Source organism: Vicia villosa, unplaced genomic scaffold (assembly GCF_029867415.1).
Source record: "Vicia villosa cultivar HV-30 ecotype Madison, WI unplaced genomic scaffold, Vvil1.0 ctg.000799F_1_1, whole genome shotgun sequence".
NCBI classification, from domain to species: domain Eukaryota; kingdom Viridiplantae; phylum Streptophyta; class Magnoliopsida; order Fabales; family Fabaceae; genus Vicia; species Vicia villosa.
In genome coordinates, this window is record NW_026705354.1 from 324395 (window position 1) to 329615 (window position 5221).

Here is a 5221-nt window from a genome sequence, read left to right on the forward strand (position 1 = left end):
TGAGGGACTCAATGTCTCATCAGTTGGGCTATGTATTACAACATATGAGGAACTTAAATTCCTTAAACTAATTAGACTCTCGCTTGAGAGACTTAGTGTCTCCTCGGGCAAAATTATTGCAAATAATCCATGACTAAAGGGTGCCACATATATCAAACCCCAAAGACTTAGTGTCCTGTCTCGTTTGAGGGATCGATAGAATTCCTGTCTAAAAGGATAAAACGCCTCGCTTCCAGGACTTAGTGTCTCCTCGGGCGGGATTATTTCCAATAATTCATGCCTAAAAGGCGCTACCTATATCTAGCCTCAGATACTTGGTATCCAATCTCGCTTAAGGGCTCAATGGAAGTCTGTCATGAAAGGATAAAACACAACGCCCGAGGGACTTAGGGTCTCATCGACCAGGATATGTTGGTGTAAGTCTTAGAGGCTAATACTTTTGGTACTTGTATCAAATTATTTATTAATAATAAAAGACATTTCTTTATGATGTTTGTTTTTCCAAAATAATAAAGTCCCTAGAATAGCTAGTTCGTTTAATTAATTGCTAAGTGTGACTTAATCATGAGACCTCATTAAACATAAGGACACTATTCTTAAATTATCCGTAGTCGAGCTTTATTGTGAAGTAGGATAACATTAAAGCATTGAGACTGTTATGAAAATAGACTGATGATCACATCTCATGGATCATGGATAAGGAGTTATCAAGTCTTGACATAAGAATGAATATTAGTAGTAATATTTATAATGGATTGACCCGTTACGAGAATACTACATAGAATGTTATGCAAAGTGTCATAAGTTATTCTCATGGTGATAAGTGGTGTATACTATCCTTCGACCTGAAACCACTATGGACCCTAGATGTAGAGTCGAGTACTTTATTGCTGATCAAACACTGTCCATAACTGGGGGACCATAAAAAAAGTTGATGGGTATAACATAAAGCCTTGTGTTTCATATACACATAAGGGAAAAAAGGTAATTGTACACACAAGTATTATCATTGAAAAGGTTCTGTTAGATTACATGACATTTTTGTGGCTTGGATAGTAGTGTTGTGTTACTAGATACCACTCATTGTTTATTATTTTAAATGCGTGATTTAATATAGTTGCCAACATCACGAGAGCCTACAGGGTCACACACAAGGACATATTGATGAAAGATAAAGTAAATAAGGAACACCGTAAGGTACAATGCTCTTAAGTGAATTGTAGAACACTATAAGGTACGATGCACTTAAGTAGAATACAGAATATGGTAAGGTACCACACACTTAAGTGATATACGATACATCATAAGGTATGATGTACATACGCTTAAGTGGGCTTTTTAGCTTGCAGCCTATACAAGTGGTTCTACAAATAGAACCCTTGTGAAAAAGAATTCTCACTAGATGAAAATTTGGTCTATGAAACCTTATCCGTATTTTCCTCCTCTCTCACTCAAAGCTTTCCTTCATATCAGCTATCACTGTTACTGAAGGCATATGTTCGTGCGGACTAAGTAGAGGCATTGTTCTTTATCAACACTCGTGATCACTCTTTTTTTCTGCATTAAAGATTTTAATCGCCACAAGAGGTAACTATTTCTATCACTGATCACGTCTATCCGTAAGGACCACTAAAGGAAAGATTTTGTTTTACGCTGCGTATTGTATCACAATTTTCCTTCAGGATACACATTATTTATGCCTAGAAAACTTAGAATCCTAGGGCCGACTGAAATCTCGCAAGGGGAAACACCAGTTCTCGAGATCCCCCATTAGTCGCAGGTGAAAAAAACTTCGATTTTTGTCAAAGGCCCTGTGCCTGAGGAACGATGTAAGGTTATATTTGCAAAAGTCCTTGCCTAGGGCTATGCTCTGGGATCACCCTAGGAGAAGCGACAATGAAAGTTGGCCGGAGGGAAGTATCACCTCGCCCTTGAGTTTGCATTTCCCACATGAGGAAAACGTGGGATAAGATGTGTCTTGGATAAAGAGAAAGTCAGTGTCATTACTGACTCACATCTCCCTTGAAAGTAGGGATTCAACTGTCTACTATTTGACTAAGTGAACAATGACCTTTTTTAAGGAAACCCAAGGTCATAGTGACCCCTATAAATACATCACTCTTAAAGGGGGAAAATGACAGACTCTAACTCATACACACATTCTACTACCTAAAAGAGCACCACACTCCCTATGGCTATAACTTGACTAATCTTACCGCCCGCCTGCAATCATTAAGCGCCGACCACCAATAGGGCCTCTCACCTCACGTGAGTTGGTCCCCTAAATAGTCTCAAAACCACCGTACATGGCTACTCACCGCCGTGAGCAAGCCCTCATAACCAAAATGTGTTATACATCTATTAAGACTTTTGAGTCTCCCCGTCCTTGCAGGAGGAATACACACCTATACTTTTTGACCAATACATTCTATATACAAGAAATGATCACGTTGAAGAGATTTGAATCAATACAACATTTCGTGTAAATTAAAAAAATGTGTTCCTAGAAAAAAGAAAAGACACATGTAATGTAGGCATAATTTGCTATTATGTGGTGAATATGCATTTAATATAAAATTTATTTTTAAATATATTTCATATTAAAATTTGGGTGTTTAACATCACTTTTTGATAAAAATGTTGTAAACTTCTGTGTAAGCAGAATAAATAAGAAAAAAAATGAGATCACATTTCTTCAAAAATGTTTTTCTTTTTAGACCAATTAAGAGCATTTTAAATTTTTAACCACTCTTATTCTTATCTATTACAACACTTTTAAAGTGTTCTCGTTGTGGCGAAACTTTTTAGGGCTCTAACTTCAAAAACACATTAAAACGTTTTAGAAGAAAAAAAACATCATTAAAAACCAATTTTAAATTAAGGGGAGAAACATATGTACTCATTTATATCATGTCACAAAGAGGTTGGATCAATTTTTTTTAATCATGGATAGAAAATTTGTATCTTACGGTTATGTTTGGAAGTTTGAAGGGGAGGGGAGGGAAATACTTCCGAAAACGAATTTTAAAAAAAATATAGATAAATATTTGACATTTTTTGAAAAATAATTTTGTTTAAAATGATAAAAGAGTTATTATCATTACAAAGTTTTTAATTTTCAAAATAGTATAACAACCTAAAAGATATTTGGAAAATTTATGTAAGCCCTCAAAAACCCTCAAAAATTGTCATTCAATACAATTTTTGAGTTCCCCATTTTATGGGGTTTTTGGTATTAAGAATAAAATCAAACCCTCATACCCAAAATCTTTTTATTCTTTTCACCAAATTCTTTCTATTTTCCAAAGCCCTCCCCTCTCCTCCAAACTCCCAAACATAGCCTAAAACATACTTCCTCCATTCTTATTTATGATTTTATAAATTCATTGAATAAGTGTTGTATTTAGATGATATAAAGACTAAATACATCATTTATTCAATAAATGTAAAAAGTTAAAATTTGCTTATAAATAAGAAGGGAGGAAGTATTCCTTAGTATAATCATTCAAAGAAAAATATATTCATATTTTCCCTGTTTTTTTTTTATCAAAATATTTTCTCTGTTCTACCATGAAAGGTTTAGTTGACTATTTTACGCATATTAAAAAAATTTAAATGAAAGAGAGAAAAAAATCTTTTTGCTAAATACCCTATTATCAAATATTAATGAATAAATTATCCCAAACACAGTAATATATATTGAATTGAGAGTTGAAACTAGTATTAAGTAATAGATGATATAATTGAAAAATAACTAACATCACATTATAAATTTAAAAGAATAATCCATTTTGAAACACTTTATTTTTATAACATTAAATCATTCATTATGAGATAGAGAGAATGATTTAGTAGTAAGCAAAATCACTCGAGTAACACATAGTACGACACATGTTAAATGTATTAGTGAAATAATCATGAGGATCATTATGCTGGCCTAAAGTTAGGTTAGATGAATTGATCATTGAAACGTAGGAAGGTGTTTCATATGCAGTGCATTACCTACATTCCTTTTGTGAACCAATAAGTGGTGAACACTAAAACAATGGACCCTACAAATTAGAATACGATCCAAGTATTTTGTATATAATTGATTCATGTACCTAGCTAGAAAGTCTATCAACGATATTGATTATAAAATTGTTTCATGCATCATTTCTCAACTTGATTAACCGTTTGCTTAAGCATTAAAGTGATTAAACTTACATAAGAATATTTAAATTAATTCTTACAACCGGCCTATATATATAGCCTCTAATTAACTCACTTATTCTTTCTCAAAAGCATCAAAAGGCTTTTGTACATGATTTATGTGACTTTTCCCCATCATGTTGTATTACACCTACACACCCTACACACATGTAATTAATTAAGTGATATATCCAAGGCGTGGTGTGTGGATATTAACGGTGGGGGCCTATGGTCCGATCGATAGGCTCTAATATCATATTAGAGTTTGACCTAACTCATCCTTACAAAACCAGTTCGTAAAGTGAGGAGTGTCCCTCTATATATACTGTTTCAATGCTCTATCTCCAACTAATGTGAGATTTTAGGATCTTTCTAATATCAGGTGACAGTCACCTTCAAGAGACGCTTATAATAGTTATCAATTTAACCAACATGGAATACAGATAATCGTTAGATGATCACTAAGATAGAGAAGAAATTGTGCTTTTATGATGCGTCCAAAAACAAAAGTTCATATATATGTATTAAATTGAGCCCTCTTGTTATATTAGGACTGGTCCAGTGCAGGTGCAGCATGTGCAACCGCACTTGACCCTAGGTCTTGCAAGAAACTATATTTTTGTAATGCGTCCAAATACGAAAGTCCACATGTATGTATTAGATTGAGTTCTCTTGATATATTCAGGGCCGGTCCAATGCAGGTGCAGCATAAGCTACCGCACTAGACCCCAGATCTTGTAGAATCCAATAATTTTTTTTTAATTATCAAATTAATATATTTTAGTCCTATTTTTTCAAATAAGTGTTAAAATATAATTTGCTTTTGAGATCTGTTTTACATTTTCTTTAACAACAAGTGCAAAATCATAATTTTTTTTTTAAAAATCTCTAACTTCATACTGGTTTTTTTAAAAATTTGGTATAAATTCACTTATTTTTTAAATTTAAATTGGACTCTCAGAGACCGGCCCTGATTATATTGAACATATGTATTAGGCTAATTTTATTTAAATTTTTTTATCATTCCAAA